At 43.3% G+C, this 17248-nt stretch overlaps 1 long non-coding RNA gene across 1 annotated transcript in view; it reads right to left on the reverse strand.

Moving 5' to 3' along the window:
• The window catches only part of LOC131383018 (uncharacterized), an 80128-nt gene that overhangs the window by 41857 nt on the left and 21023 nt on the right, over positions 1 to 17248 (reverse strand). The window contains exon 2 of the long non-coding RNA XR_009212691.1: positions 9340 to 9415. This is a non-coding gene — a long non-coding RNA (uncharacterized LOC131383018). The remainder of the gene's footprint in view (positions 1 to 9339; positions 9416 to 17248) is intronic.

The following is a 17248-nucleotide window of genomic DNA, read 5'->3' on the forward strand; positions in this document are numbered from 1 at the left end:
GACTGGACCACGGGGACAGAGTTCTCATGAACGGTCTAGCACCTTCCCCTTTGGTAGTGTCCTCGCGATAGTTGATAGTGAGTTGTTGAGAGATCCGGTCATTTAAAAGTGTGTAGTACCTTCCCCCTCACTCTCTCTTGCTTCTGCTTTTGTCATGAGACATGCTTGCTCTCGCTTCACCTTCCCCATGATTGTAAGTTTCCTGAGGCTTCCCAGAAGCTGAGCAGATGCTGCTATGCGTTCTGTACAATCTGCAGAACTGTGAATCAATTAAACCTCTTTTCTTTACAAATTACCCAATCTGAGGTATTTCTTTTTTTTTTTTTTTTTTTTTTGAGACGGAGTCTCGCTCTGTGGCCCAGGCTGGAGCACAGTGGCGTGATCTCGGCTCACTGCAAGCTCCACCTCCCGGATTCACGCCATTCTCCTGCCTCAGCCTCTCCGAGTAGCTGGGACTACAGGCGCCCGCCACCACGCCCGGCTAATTTTTTGTATTTTTAGTAGAGACGGGGTTTCACCGTGGTCTCAATCTCCTGACCTCGTGATCCACCCGCCTCGGCCTCCCAAAGTGCTGGGATTACAAGCATGAGCCACCGCGCCCGGCCTCAGGTATTTCTTTATAGCAATGCAGTAATGGACTAATACACCTGCATTATCTAATTCAATCCTCAAAAGAGATGTACAGGCAGGTACCGACAATGCCTGATACCTTGCCTGGTGCTCTATGACAGGTGCTCCATAAATCTCAAATGAATCAATGAATGGACTAATGAATAAATAAATGATGATGCCACTGCCAACCACTTCGACCAAGAATGTAGGTGGTGATGTGCAGAGGTGGTGGCTCCCCACGCCTTAGACCCATGCTCTATTGGAGACCCCGGACCCTGTAAATGTCCAGTGCCTGCTGCTCAGTGGAATGGAGCTTGCTCCCCTCATGAGGCCACCATTCTAGTTGGTGCTTCTTGCAGGGACCAATAGCCCTTCTCTTTCTAACATTTGTCTCAGATATGCATGAAAGTTTAGGACTGCAATTTTTCTTCAATTTCATGCAGAGTTTATGTGTATGGCAAGGGCTACAACCATGACCCTTCATACTTCTTGGGAAGTCTGTGTAACTTTGGGCAAATTATCATCTTTCTCTGAGGCTTAGTTTTACAATCTGTGAAAGAGGGATAAAGATGATAAGCACCTCGGCTGTTGTAGTGTGGTCACGTGAGCAAGTGCATGGAAAAACAGCCTAATTCTTGAAATATAGTAGAGGTCCAATCAATACTGGCTAACATAATAATAGTATTTAATAATCAATACCATAGATGATGATACCATAACTGGTAAAGGAAATGGATGGAAGTGAACTCCTCCCAAAGCAGTAGCTTATTTTTGAAGTATTTTTCTGTTTTCTTGATATGATCTTCTGTTAAGATTTCCCTCATCCATAAAACATGAATTCTGGAATCAGACAGCCTAGGTTTAAATTCAGACTTACCATTTACTAGCTGTATGACTGTGGGCAAGTTTATTAACCTCTCTGGATTTCAGTTTTCTCATCTGTAAAATGCAATCATGTTACTATTTAATCCATAGAGCTGTTGTGAGGATTAAAAGGAAGAGTATTTGTTAAGCAGAACGGTAGCTATACATGAGAAGTATTATTTAAGTTTGTTAAATGAATGAAACAGAAGGCAGTGGGGGAGTTTCTGGTCAGTTTGTATATTCAGTTGGTTGGTTTCCAGACATTACTTGTTGGTAAGAATGTCTGTTAGACTAAGCTTACCCCATTGTATCTCTGGGCTCACCATTTGATCATTTTTCAAATTTAGATTATAGAAAACAATTACACCTATGCTATGTTCATCATCTGGGTCTATTCAGCTTGATGAAAAGTAACAACATGAGATCTTTTATGAATCAAAATATATTGAAATGCTTTGATCATTGGGAACTACTGGAGTCCAGCTGTCTCCTGGCCTCAGTACAAAGAATTGACACCTACTTCTGGTTGGCTTTGAGATTGTGAAAGTCTTAGGGCACAGATGACAAAAAGGCATTGGGAGCCAGCAGATGGTACCTGCTAAACAGGCCCTTCAAGATGAGCAACAGCTGGAGAAAGCAGGCGAAATGCCCCAGAGCAAGTTGTTTTGCACATGATCAAGTTTCCCTGAGGCTTACCAGAAGGAAACTTCATAAAGCTGTCTCTATAGAAGATGCTGTAGAGAGGAAAAATGTCTAGTGAATACTTTCACCTTCTTTTGACTTTCCATCCTCAAGGTGAAGGATCAGGAGGGCTCCTGGAACCCCCTCCCTACAGGACCCAGGAAAGCCCAACCAGCCAAGGAGGAAAGGAGTTTCCTTTGCACCTTTTCCATTCTGTTCCATGGTCATTGCTAGACTTGAGTTTCAGCCACAGCCCTGACTTTGCTTCCAATAGCTGGATATTAAACTGTTTTCAGTTCAGCCTTCTAACCAGAAGGAATCAGGTTGGCTTCACTGGTTTTCCAAGATTTCTGAAACAATTCTCCATTCAATCCACAACCTACTAAAACCAATTTCCTTTGCCAAAACTTAACTGACCAGGTTTCATTTAATCAGAATTAAGAGTTTTCCTTTTTCTAATAGATGGAATAGATGGTAGACTCAGCAAAATACTAGTGATGTTCTTCTCAAAGTTTCCTTTTATTTGTTCATTTAAATTGCAAAGTCACCTGCAGCAGCTTAATGCTGAATAATTTTATCTTGTTTCTTGAAAGGTTTAGTTTAGAAAAACTGACAGATAATAAAGCTACCATAGTCCACCCCTTGTCAACTTGGCATCTAAACACACCTCTGTTAGCTGTACTTAACTTCCAAATGAAAAAGACAGCAAAATCATCCTTCCGCCTCACATGTATACCTGCAAACACACTTTCCGAAAGATACAGAGACCCTTTATCCATCTTTAGGTCATATTCATTCCTCGTCTAGCTGAGTCAAACTCCCCTTGTGAATATCTAAAACGTAAAGACTGAGATATAAGATTAACTGCTATTAGCCCAGGTGCAGTAGTTCATGTCTGTAATCCCAGCACTTTGGGAGGCTGAGGTGGGTGGATTGCTTGAGCCCAGGAGTTCAAGACCAGCCTGGGCAACATGGCAAAACCCCATCTCTATAAAAAAAAAAAAAAAGAAAAAAACACCCAAAAATTAGCTGGTCTTGATGGCACATATCTGTAGCCCCAGCTACCCAGGAGGCAGAAGTAGGAGGATCACCTGAGCTTGAGCTTGGAGGTCAAGGCTGCAGTGAGTCATGATTGCGCCATTGAACTCCAGCCTGCCAGCTTGGGTGACAGGGTGAAAGCCTGTCTCAAAAAAAAAAAAAAAAAGTTAACCACTATTAATACATCTTAGGTAAGATGGTAAGGGAATGAGGAAGGAGGGAAGAAAACAGTTAATACATGCACAAATATAGGCCTATCAAAATAAGGAAGAAACACTCATAACTATTATAGTCTCGGCAGCTGGCCACATAGTCAAGCTGGTACAACTATCTTCCTTTACCACTTATGGCTTAGTGGGTCAGACAATACCCAATTTGTAATAGGTTGCTCAGGTCACATGGTCCTTTGGTGACCCGTCATTAAGCATTTTATGTTGTCTGGAAGAACCTGCAGACACTTCATTTCACCCAATTCATCCCAATTCACTTACAACTAACCAACCAAACCATTATGTTCCTGATTTTCACTAAACTATTCTATAGCAGAAACTACTTGGTCACCTACAAAACTGGGAGCAGGTGAAAAAGTCTACAAAGGCTGTTGACTTTGCATCTGGTGATAAGTTTGACGTCACTATGGGGTGGCAGGAATGAAGTCAGGAAGAAAAGCTGGACATGAAGACAGGAAGAGATCAAGGACAAGACAAACTGCACACACTCTCTAGATCACACAGGGACAAACTGGAACCCACAACGTGAACTGGAATGTATGTCTGCCACTCACCACAGTAACCTGATGACACAGTCACTAGCAGAAGGAGATGGCATCCCTTGCCATGGAGTTGCACACGTGCCTGCCCCAGGACCTGGAGAAGTTGGTGGAGGAGGTCTGGTGGGAGCTACAGGAGGTGTGGGCTCATCTGCTGCCCTGTGCCAATAAAGTGAGGCAGTAACAAGGTGAGAGGCCATCAGATGCCCTCTACACTGACCTGCAGTGCACAATGGCCACCGCTTTATCTCGGCTTCTAAATTATATGCAAATTCCTCTCGTGACCCACTCTAACCCAGAACCAGACATGGCAAGGAATTCTAAGAAACATTTCCACCTCAGCTGATGGGATATAAAGCCAACACGAGGATGGAAATCATTTATTAGATTGCCAGAAATCTCTGGGAACAACTTTTCAGGAATAAGTTTCCTATTCAATGGCACTTTATTTTCCTGCACACGTATTAATATGTTTTATCATTATGATAATCATCATAGCTAATATTTATTGCATATTTACTATGTGACAGATATTAGCCAGCTACTTCGCATCCATAATTCAATTATCACAATCACCCTATGAAATACCTCCTATTATTTCATTTTACAGATGAGGATATTAAAGCTTGGGAAGGGATTAAATAGCTTCCCAAGATTGCACAGAGAGTAAGAGCCTGCAAAGGCATCTGAAGACAGTAAGTCTGATTTCAGAGTCCTTTCTCTAACTGCTAAGCTGTAATATTCCTAACTTCAAACAAGATCCAAATGTTGATAAAGGTTTTAATCATTCAAAAATAAAAGGCATAAAATCTCTTTATAAATTTGGTTTCAAAGAAAAAGGAACGTGTTAAGAATTATTTGTAATCGGCTGGGCACGGTGGCTCATGCTTGTAATCTCAGCACTTTGGGAGGCCGAGGCGGGTGGATCATGAGGTCAGGAGATCGAGACCACGGTGAAACCCCATCTCTACTAAAAATACAAAAAATTAGCCAGGCATCGTGGCGGGCGCCTGTAGTCACAGCTACTCAGAGAGGCTGAGGCAGGAGAATGGCGTGAACCCGGGAGGCGGAGCTTGCAGTGAACCGAGATCCAAGATCACGCCACTGCACTCCAGCCTGGGTGACAGAGGGAGACTCCGTCTCAAAAAAAAAAAAAAAATTATTTGTAATCATAAAAAAATCTAAATTTACATAGCACTTATATTTAATTTAGGGCCACCATTACTTGTTTCAAATTCCCGGAAAAGTATGAGATTTTAATACCAGTTTTAAAAAGGCATTAGGCATAAAATAATTTCTATTCAGGTCATATAGGATATGAGAGCAATACTAACATAAATCAGATGGGCTGTTTTCAAAACAAGGTCAGAGCAATGTTCATTCACACATTTTTTTACTTGCTCCTTGAGCTAATATTTAGGAACATTGATGGTAAGTGTCTGTGGGGCATAAAAGAGACTAAAGCTCTACCAAGGACATTGAGGTTCTTAGGGGAGACAAAGCATATTGAAAGGAGTCATGGCATTTCCCTTCACTAGAAACCAGAGCACAGGCAGACCAAGTGTCTAAGAGAAAGAAAGATCAAGTAGTGAACCAGAGTTTAGAGAAGGAAGAGAAACGTCTAAATTTGATTTCCCTTCACTTGTGGTGTTCATAGACATTCAGGTCTATAGGTTATATGGTTTGATCTGTGTCCCCACGAAATTTCATGTTTAATTGTAATTCCCAGTGTTGGAGGTGGGGCCCGGAGGGAGGTGATTGGATCATGGGGGCAGAGTTCTCACCAATGGTTTAGCACCATCCTCTCGGTGCTGTTCTCATGATAGTGAGTGTGTTATCGTGAGATTTGGTTGTTTAAAAGCATGTAGCATCTCCCCGCTCTTCCTCCTGCTCCAGCCACGTGAGGTGTTTATGCCCCCTTTGCTTTCTACCATGATTGTAAGTTTCCTGAGGCCTCCTTAGAAGCTTAGCAGATAGCAGAATCATGCCTCCTGTACAGCCTGCAAAACCGTGAGCAAACCTCTTTTCTTTATAAATTGCCCAGTCGCAAGTATTTCTTTATAGCAGTACAAGAAAAGACTAATACAACAGGGGATCTCAAAATAATTTTGATTTAAGCCAAAGAACCATAAATTCTGGGGAAAAACAATGACCAGGGGAGTCACGAGCTCTAGATTCCATTTTCCTGTTTCTCCCGCTAATTCACTGGGTGGTCTTTGGAAAGCTACTTCCATTCCTCTCTCGTTCTCAATTTTATTATCTGAAAAGTTGGGGGAAGGACTTCTGAGATCAACAGATTTCTTTTCTGGTTTCAACAATCTGGCATGTTATGACTCTAGACTTTTCCCTGTAAAGAGGAACCTTCCTAATCCCTCGCTCAGGAAGACACACTCTTGATGCTGACAATGCTGTCACTGCTGTGTTCTGGCTTTTATTCTGTGGTGTTTTTGTTCAGTGTCAGTGATGGGTCACCTAGATCCATTGTTACTCTGCCATTTTTCTTTAAGGTCACCAGATGGCTCAAATCACAACAGACCAAGAGAAGATGGGCCACACTTAGAGCAAGCCCCTGACCCTGCCCTGGGAAATGAGCATTATATTCAATGGAAGCCAGGAGCCCCCAAGCCATGAATGATAGGACCCTTCATACATTAGGGAGACAGATTCATTGTGCAGAGAGAGGCATTGCTGGTCAAGTGTTCTTAAGACTAGTGCAAACTTCATGGACTGAATAAAAATGAGAGGAAACATGATATTTGACAATCATTTTTAGGACTAAGCTAAAAGCAGATTAGTTGAAGATAATCTGGGTAGAAGAGCAAATAGCTTGAAATACACATTACAAAAAATAGTCATTTGTGTGTGTTCTGGAGGCACATTTTAAGAGGGGAAAGCATTCAGGTCCAGGTTCCATGACTCCCATGTTAAGATCAAGGCTGTAAAATCCTGGTCGTGAGATCATGCATATTACATGCATTATTTCGTCAAGCTCATGACAGGTGCTAATCCTCATATCAAGCTCATGACAGGTGCTGTTTCTGTCCCAGAAGAGGAAACAGCCTTAGATAGAAGAGTGCCTGTCCAAGGTTAAATGGCAAAAGAAAGAGGTGGGACTTGAATCCAGGTCTAACTCCAGACCATTCTGTCCTTGTATAAGTGATTTGGGCTCTGCCTATAGAGCACCAATGCATCTGGATGAAAAGTTGAAACTTGTGTGCTTATGCCATGTACACATTGACCTAGGTCAGGTCAAAGGGCATGTGGAGATCTCTGTTGTGTATGTGAAACATGGATGAAGAGGCACACTCAACATTTCATTGAATAGACACCACCTGACAGGCACTGTGCTAGGAATTGGAAATACAGAAATGCAAACAACAAAAAACAATGAGGCCACTGCTACCACACACCAGAAAGATGTGTGAAAATTGTAGGATGACCCAGGGGACAGTGTAATTATGCTGGGGTGGATTGCTGACATCTCAGAGGACGCACTCTTTGAAATGAACCTCAAAGCACAGTAGGCACTCCCTGGTGGAGGGAGAAGTAAGGTGAGAGGGGAAATGTATTTAAGACAAAACCTCAGGAAATAAAGGTAAATATGAGAGCATCAGAGCCGACTTTCCCTGTGTCCTAAGATTCTCTAAAGCTTCTCCCCTTGGCTTGCATTAGGAATGCTCTGGCTCTCTTTAATAAGCAAGACTGACACCCAGTCCGTGGCTTTGCAACGTGATTGGAATTAGCAATACTAAGGTGAGGCACCTGTGGCCTTGCTGGGCTGTGAAATAAATCAAACATGGATAACAACTTCTCTATCATCCTGCTGCGAGTCAAAAAACACTTGGTCCCAGAACATGTGGGCGGTCATAATTTACTCTGAAAGCTGAGAAGACAGGGTTCAGTGAGCATTTAACATTTAATAGGAATTATATCACAGCCACTAAATATTTGGGGCCTAGAAAAAGCTTTCTGTTCCAGATATGGCTGCTCAAAAGAATAAAATAAAATAAAATGGAATAATAAAGAAAGCTCTAAGTGAATCAGTGGGGAATTGAGGAAGTCATTACTAGAACTAAAGAATCCTGCTTGATTCTTCTTCCTGGCCTGGCTCTCGTGGAATTTAAATAAAGCCTTATAGAGATAGTTTTAAAAATCTGGAATTACGCTCAAAGGTAACAAACTACAACTTTTAAGAGAAGCTATGGAAATAAAACTAAAATTGGCTTCAAATGCATCATTTATAGTGTAGACCATTACCTTTTTGTGGCAGTTTATCAAGTTGTAGTCTTCTATGTAATTCTCCACCCTCTTCTCCTTTCTCCTGGTTTTCTATACTCATTCCTAACCACATCCCCAAATCATTTGCAAATTTTCCAAGCACCTTCCTAGTCTATCCATTGAATCTTTGGGACTCTTTTTGGGTTTTACCTCTTCCTTCAAACTCTTATGCAAGAAAGAATAGTGTTTAGTCATGGCCAACACAACTAAAAAGCTTGAAAACCTGACACTCAGCAAACTCATAATTATGATTTTCTGTTTACTTCACCTCTCAGATCATCGTTGTGCCCATTCCTCATTTTTCATAATCATTTTGTTCCCAAAAATAGTGTCCAATTTTTTAAAAATAAATCAGATCTTAAGTCATAGGAGGGGATTTTCTACTTAGGGAAAACCTTTAGTGAACTATCTTATAAAGCAAATAAAATGTTCTATAAATATTTGCATCTGGCCGGGCGCGGTGGCTCATGTCTGTAATCCCAGCACTTTGGGAGGCTGAGGCGGGCGGATGGAGGTCAGCAGATGGAGACCATCCTGGCTAATATGGTGAAACCCCGTCTCTACTAAAAATACAAAAAAAATTAGCCAGGCACGGTGGCGGGTGCCTGTAGTCCCAGCTACTCGGGAGGCTGAGGCAGGAGAATGACCTGAACCCGGGAGGTGGAGCCTGCAGTGAGCCGAGATAGCGCCACTGCACTCCAGCCTGGGCGACAGAGCGAGACTCTGCCTCAAAAAAAAAAAAAAAAAAAATTGCATCCTCACAAATCCACTTATAAATCATACTTTAAGTGTATTAAAAAATCAGGAAAGCACCCCCTCTAAATACTTAAAGCATTTGACATTTTGCACGGGCATATCATACATATTTGTTGATGATTATCATTAATATTAAGCCTTAGAAAGAGTTTCATTGCATCAAAGTCACTGTTCCCTTAGAGACATGGCAAAACAATGTCAGCTTTCAAAATGTGATAAGAAATGGAAAGTGCAGGCAGGAGATCACGAACTTGGAGGGGTTTCCTTGCTCACTGACGTCAATTCATAACAATAATTTTTAAGGCACTTCTAAAAATTAAACCAATTAAAATTTTACCTACCTTGGAGATGATTTTGGGAGGGTAGTTTCAGTTTCAAGTTCAGTTCAGTTTCCTAAAGTATGCTCACTAAAAAAGTCTAGAGAAAAAAGGAACACACATGAACTTAAATGAGTTGGATTAACAGGAAAGCTTTGGCAGTGGTGGAAAAAAATAGTCTATGCGGTCATTATTACTCAAATAAGCAGCTTTTTTTTTTTTTTTTTGAGACAGAGACTCGTTCTGTTGCCCAGGCTGGAATGCAGTGGCGTGATCTTGGATCACTGCAACCCCTGCCCCCCGGGTTCAAGCAATTCTCCTGCCTCAGCCTCCGAGTAGCTGGGACTACAGGCACCAACCACCATGCTTGGCTAACTTTTGTATTTTCAGTAGAGACGAGGTTTCACCATGTTGTCCAGGCTGGTCTCGAACTTCTGACCTCAGGTGATCCACCCACCTCGGCCTCCCAAAGTGCTGGGATTACAACCATGAGCCACTGCACCCGGCCTCAAATAAGAAACACTAAGAAGTAACCAGATATATTGCCCAGAAATTCTTTCTGCATATCACAGAGAAAACTGGACTAGCACAGTTAAGAATCACATGCAGCTTATCTATTTCTTTTGTTGTTTTTTGTTTTTAGCTTGCCTCCGTTTCTCCTTTCCCACCCTCTTGGGGGACCAATGCCTTGTGTCTCTACCTAGAATCTCCCATAAGTAGTCATCTTGGCAAAACATTTGTGGTACTAAAATGCCTGGTGAGACTACCTCACCTGGCCCTCCTTCCCGATAGCCCACTGAAACTTCTCCTTGCACAGCTGCCCCCAAAAATTCTGCCTAGATCAGCGTCACCTGACATGGGCTCCCTGGACCAGCAGCAACATCAGCTGGGAGCTCGTGGGAAATGCAAATTCTCAAGCCCCGCCTTGACCCACTGAGTCAGAATCAGGGGCCCACAACACTGTTTAAACAAGCTCTCCATGTGGTTCTTGTACACATTGAAGTTTGAGGGCCGCTGACTTAGAAAAAACATCAGAAAGGGAATTCCAGCAATGGTGGAGACAAAAGGTGCCAAGTGATCTCCAGGACCCCTTTCAACAGAGAGATTCTAGCCCAAAGCACTTTGCCCACTAACTGTAAGTACTGAAGTACGTGATGCAAAAGGAAACAACTAGAAAATGATCTAAAGTCTTATTGAATAAGTTCCCTGAACTTCGGACATGAGGATTCAAAATTAATGACTCAAAGTTTTTGGAAATGAATCGCAATTCTCTGGGTCTCTGGAGAGAGGCTAATTGGGGCTCATAAATTGGAAGAAATTACTTAGCGAGTTGATTAGTGTTCTGAGAATGGGATGGGAGGCCAAAATGGATGCATTCTGCTGATTTCTAGAAAGGGGACTTAGTTAAAATCAATGGCTTCACCCCACTGTAAACAAGCTCAATCAATCCAGGCTGTGGGCAGTCACATCAATGTACAAGAAGAAGAAAATCAGGCTGCAGGCAGCAGGATTTCAGAGAAATTTTGTATTTGTCAGAAGACTATTTGTCACCTTCAGGAATATAAAAGTATGGAAGGAAAAATCAAACAGCAATTTCGGCCAAGAATAGATTTTCCTGTATGTGGCAAAGGGGACACCCAGGCCCCGGTCATGCAGAGTTGAGTCAATTATTCTCTTGGGCTAAATTGCTGTCAGCCTCCACTTCATAAACTGAATATTTGCTGTGCCTTTTCCACAATCTGCATGAATGATGGTGTGGATCTCTGGGAACAGACAGCTAGGCTGCACTGCTGACTCGGGGCCAGCACAGGGAAGTCCTCGCTGCTCAGCAGCGAGCTCTTGGCATTGCAGATTACCCAAGTGGTTCGCACAGACCCAGGTCTGCACCCTACACTGCCACACCCTATTACCACCACCTGGAGCTACCTCCTAGACAAGAGAGGCTCACACCTTCAGCAGGTACCCAGTGAGAGAGGGCCACACGTGCAGCAGGTACCCAATGAGAGAGGGTCACCCCTACAGCAGGTATCCCACAAGAGAGGGTCACACCTGCAGCAGGTACCCAGTGAGAGGTCACACCTGCAGCAGGTATTTCATGAGAGAGGGCCACACCTGCAGCAGGTAGCTAGTGAGAGAGGGCCACACTTATAAGAGATACCTAATGAGGCCCACACCTTTAGCAGGTCCTGCTCTCCCGTCTTTCCCATAAAGGCCCAGAACTCCCATTCCCAGTTTCTCTGCAGTCCTATCTCACCCCTCCAACCTCAGGGCCCTCTTCAGGTTCACCATGCTTCCCTGCTTCCCCAGGCTTCAGCCACTCCTGCTACAACTCCAAGAGAATTCTGCCAGGTAAAGAAGCTGACATACATTCAAAAAGTGAAAAATGTGGGCACCCAGTACAGTTAGACTGAGCAGAGAGGACACAGGACACAGAGCCAAAAGAGAGGCCTCGTTCACTGTGGCAGGCAAATAACAACCTCCCCGCCATAAAAAAAAAAAAAAAAAAGATGTTCACATCCTAATCTCAGAACCTGCAATATGTCATTTTACCTGGGAAAAGAGAATGAAGGTTGCAGGTGCAACTAAGGTTGTGGATCAGCTGACCTTGAGAAGGCATGAGCATCCAGAATTACCCAGATGGGCTCAATCTAATCACAAGTCCTTAAAAATGGAAGAAGAGGCAGAAAACAGATCAATGTGAAAGGCACCCTACCCACTCTTGCTGGCTTTGAAGCAGGAAGAAGCTAGGCCTCGAGAGAGAGAGGTGGCTTCTAGAAGCTGGAAAAGGCAAGGAAATAGGTTCTCCCCTAGAGCTTCCAGAAAGAAACCAGCCCTGCTAACAAATTATTTCAGCCTAGCACAACCTGTATGGGACTTCCGGTCTAAACAGCCATAAGATACTAAATGTGTTTCATTTTTAGCCACTCTGTCTGTTGCCACTTGTTACAGCAGTGATAGGAAACTCATGCAGTCAGGGCAGCCTTTGGTGGGCTTGGCAAGACCTGCTCTGGCCGGTGTCCCAGCATGGGACAGGCACAGCCACTGCCTAGCTGGATAGGAAAAGTGGAAAGAAAGGAAGAAGAAAAAAAAGATGCTTCATTGTGAACCATTAATTCATCCCTGAAATTTCACAAACACTTAACTGATGGAAACTCAAAAAAAAAAAAAAAAAGGTCTTCACTTTGATCTTAAAACCAATTTGAGTTGAAGCTTTTAGAAAATGAAGCTGTTTACCACTGAAAACAATCTTGACAAAACAACCTCAAAGAATGTCACAAAACCACACTACAGAGCTAGTGAGATTGTTTTTAGCACATCCATAAAGGGAAAATAGAACCTAGCGTCTAGTATTCTATAAACTCCGCTAGCATATTAGGAACATCTTGACTTCAATAATTATATGCCATAACAGTATCTAAAACATACGGTATCCTAATTTTGGGTGGTCTTGGGGTTTTTTGTTTGTTTTGATTTTTAGAATTGTGTGAATTCACACTTGGGTGCCTTCCTGCGTGGTGGAAGTAAGAGACACTCAAGAAAGAGCAGATGTTGTACTAGAAGATATAACATACAAGGATGATTTTTAGTGGACTCTACTGGAAGAATCTCAAGGCTTCTCTGTCCCCCTCCACGCAGCCTGCCCGGTGGAGAGGACCCTTTGTTAGGTGGAGTATTCGGCCTCCAGGGCAAGGCCAGCGCCACGCTCACTGGTGAGAGCTGCGGGTGAGAGGTCTCTTCTCTCCCCTCTCTAAGATGAACGGCTTTGGTTTACTCTGTCCACACAGCGGCCGGGCCATGTTGGCCCTGGGTGTGGGGACCAAACAGGGCTTTCTCTTGCTATTTCATGCTCTCTGGTGACAAGTCCCCGTGGACTGCTGGGAGTGTTGAGCCACTTAGATTTAGGAAACAAAGGTCCTCTATGTCCTCAAACCCATTTTACCAGGGAAGCCTGCCCCGGGTCTCAGATCCAAAGGCCCAGTAGCAGGAAGTGCTCAGCAACTGTGCTCCAGCACCCTCTGAAGAGCAAGTGAAGAGGGCCTTCAGGGGGCTATGGCTGCACTCCACTGGGTCCTGAGGCCACAGCCAACTCACCCCTCAAATGTAATATCTAAAGAAGAGGGAAAGAGGTGGGGAGAAAAGAGAAGAAAAGGAGGAGAAGCAATTATTTCTGACTAGTGGTCCGTTGCCTGCCAGCCAAGGGGACTCTTGAGCAGTGTCCAAACCACCTGCAGAACTGTTCAAAGGAGGCCCCGCCAAGATGTGCACATGTAGGGAGGCATGCGTGGGTACTGCTTGCTAGCACCTTCTCCTTTAGAGCCATTTCCGTGGAGCATTTGAAACACATTAATGATCCCGATTCCACTGACTCTCGCAGACACAAAGTTCAGCACAGCAGGATGGGCAACACACAGAACCCATGCATTTTCTTTAAAGAAAATATGTTCTTCTGAGCACTGAGAAACAAGAAGCTTTTCTTTTTCCTTTTTTGTACATACAACTAGATATTTTGTCTGGGGTGAGGTAATAGCTTGTCAGCCCAGCCTGTGATTTTGAATATGAATCAGCTGGAAAAACTACAGCTTTCAAAAAGGAAACCTGGATTTAAACAGATAATAATAGATTTAAACAGATAATAGTATAACTAACCTACTTTGAGGTTGTACAATATAACTAACACGTGTGTCACATCCATCAGCTGATGCATGTTTAAGAGCAAGTTTAATTTTTCAAAGCTTCTAGAAGGGAGATGGTGTGGAAGTGAGGAGGGGACAGTAGGGACATTTTATAATTCATCAGACTAAGTACAACAGCTCAGGTATGTGTGTTTAAACTCTGCTCCTTCCTATGCCTAAAATGCTTATATCAGGCTACAGAGTTCACCTTAAGGCTTAACCACAATTCTTTCAAATGTGGAGGCTTTTGCCCCCAGAGAAGATATAACCAAGGTAATTTAATCAGAACAGAAATAATCCACGTCTCACCAAGCCCATGGCAGGCTCCTGCTGCATGTTAACAGATGCAGGCATTTATTGTCATTGAAGACTTGTCTTTTAATTTGACATTTAATATAGCTCCTTGTCTCTGAGGCCTTCGAGATGTACATACGTTTTTGTTTTCACTCTAAGTTAACATTCTGCCTTTCTTCAGAGATCATCATTCTTAATCTCCTTTAAACACTTCCTCAGAATGAACAGCTGTCTTTAGCCTGTCTGCCTAAAGTCTATTCTTGATAACGATCGCAGGTTGCAGTGAGTTTGAACTTCAGTACTCAATGATTTCCGTCTTCAGCTTGCAATCCCTGGAGCCAGGAACCTCCTCTTTTTATACATTCTGCAAAGCATCTTGTGAACTTATAGCCCTCAATAAACCACATACCGTAGCAGGGGCGATCTCTTTCCATTTCCACCCTGGGGACTGTGGCCATCTATATTTTATGGAGATCTCTGTTAACCAGGTCCATTAATTTTGCAGGAAGCATCCTGCATATCAGGACCTTATATGTATTGTGCAGATGTGCTCTTGTAACACATGAGTTGCCAACTGGCCTTTTCCACAGAGGCACCACAGGGACCCCATTTATAACAACATCCTTAAGCAAGGACTGTGATTTGTTGTTGTTTTCATTCAGGAGCTTTAAGATGCTTTGTGGATCACTCTCTATGCAGGAGCAACACTGACCTGGGCTATGCTGAGCATGGGACCCCTACAGCTGTCGAGTGTGGGAAACAGAATGTGCCTAGATGAGCTTCACTTTGTGGGCAGCATGGGCTAAGCCCACCCAAGTGAACACCTTTATCTCAGCCAGGAGTTCACCTGGACAGACACCATGACAGCTGGTTGGTAGTGGGGACAGGAGGTGGGGATGGCGTCGGTCCCAGTAGGGGGTCCTGAACCTAGAGTTCAGTCCCTCAGGGACGGATGAATTGGCTCCAGGTATGGGGGTGGGGCCCTCCTACTCTTGGTTCACTTTTCCAGATGCTGAGCATCTAGGTAAACTCACCTGAAACTGATCTCAGCCTCCAAGCGAGACAGCCACTGCTCAGCAGCCAGGCAGCCTGCAATGTCTCCCTGAGCACCCGTCTTCCATCTGTTGTATGAAGATGCCAATGCCCTCTCATGGGACAGTCGTGAAGATTTAATGATAACTCATGTACAGTGCACAGCACATGAAGCACTCAATACATACAAGGTCCTGATATTTATCATTTTTATTGCTGCTGGGCCAGATCTGACTCCTGCTCTGCAAGTCTTCAAAGGCCCACTGAAATTGACCTGGTCAGTTCCAAGTGTTCATATTCCTCTGAAAGACAAATGGCTGGGCCCAGCCAAAAAACTCTCTAATTCTGGGAGCTGAGATGTCAGCTATTCCACAGTGCCTCCTTTGGACTGTGATATGGACTAAATGTTTGTGTGCCCCCAAGCTTAGATGTTAAAACTCTAACCCCTGATGGGATGGCATTTGGAGGTGGGCCTTTAAGAGGTAGTAGGCTCAGAGGACGTCAGAACCCTCATAATGGGATTACTGCCCTTATATGTAGAGATAACAGAGCTTGTGAGCCCACCTCTCATGCAGGGGCACCCAACAAAGGCCATATGAGGACACAGTGGGATGACATAAGCCAGGAAGAAGGCCCACACCAGAACGCGGCCATGCTGGCACTTTCATCTTGCACTTCCAGCTTCCAGGACGGCGATAATACAAATTTCTGTTTTGTTTTCTTTTCCTTTTTTTTTTTGTAATTAAATACTTTTACTTTTTAACTTCTAGGTTCAGGGGTACACATGCAGGTTTGTTATATAGGTAAATTGTGTTTCATGGGTTTGGTTTACAGATTATCTTGTCACCCAGGTAATAAGCATAGTACCCAACAGGCCGTTTTTCAATTCTCTCCCTCCCCACATCCTCCACTCTCAAGTAGGTCCTGTTGTCTGTTGTTTCTTTTGTGTCCATGTGTTCTCCATGTGTTCTCCACTTATAAATAAGAACATGCAATATTTGGTTTTCTGTTCCCGCATTAGTTTGCTTAGAGTAATGGCCTCCAATTCTATCCATGTTGCTGCAAAGGATGTGATATCATTCTTTTTTATGGCTGCATAGTATTCCATGGTGTATATGTGCATTTCCTTTATCTAGTCTACCACTGATGCACATTTAGCTTGATTCCTTATCTTTGTTTTCATGAATAGTGCTGCAATGAACACAGCCATACATGTGACTTTATGATAGAATGATTTCTATTCCTTTGGGTATATACGCAGTAATAAGATTGCTGGGTTGAACGGTAATTCTGTTTTAAGTTCTTTGAAAAAATCACCACGCTGCTTTCCACAATGGTTGAATTAATTTACACTCCCATCAACAGTGTGTAAGTGTTCCCTTTTCTCCACAACCTTGTCAGCATCTTTTTTTTTTTTTTTTTTTTTTTGAGATGGAGTCTTGCTCTGTCACCCAGGCTGGAGTGCAGTGGCATGATCTCAGCTCACTGCAACCTTCACCTCCTGGGTTCAAGGAATTCTCCTGCCTCAGTCTCCCTAGTAGCTGGGATTGCAGGTGCATGCCACCATGCCTGGCTAAGTTTTGTATTTTTAGTAGAGACAGGGTTTTACTATGTTGGCCAGGCTGGCCTCAAACCCCTGACCTCAGGTGATCTGCCCACCTTGACCTCTCAGAGTGCTTGGGATTACAGGCGTGGGCAAACATACCCAGCTCGACTTTTTAATAATAGCCATTTTGACTGTTGTGAGATGGTATCTCATTGTGGTTTTGATTTCTCTTCCTCTAATGATTAGTGTTGTTGAGCATATTTTCACAGGCTTCTTGACCATATGTATGTCTTCTTTTGAAAAGTGTTTGTGTCCTTTGCCCACTTTTTAATGAGGTTGTTTTTTGCATGTAATTTAAGCTCCATATAGATTCTGGATATTAGTCCTT

This window comes from Hylobates moloch, unplaced genomic scaffold, assembly GCF_009828535.3.
Source record: "Hylobates moloch isolate HMO894 unplaced genomic scaffold, HMol_V3 SCAFFOLD_3, whole genome shotgun sequence".
In the NCBI taxonomy this organism is placed as follows: Eukaryota; Metazoa; Chordata; class Mammalia; order Primates; family Hylobatidae; genus Hylobates; species Hylobates moloch.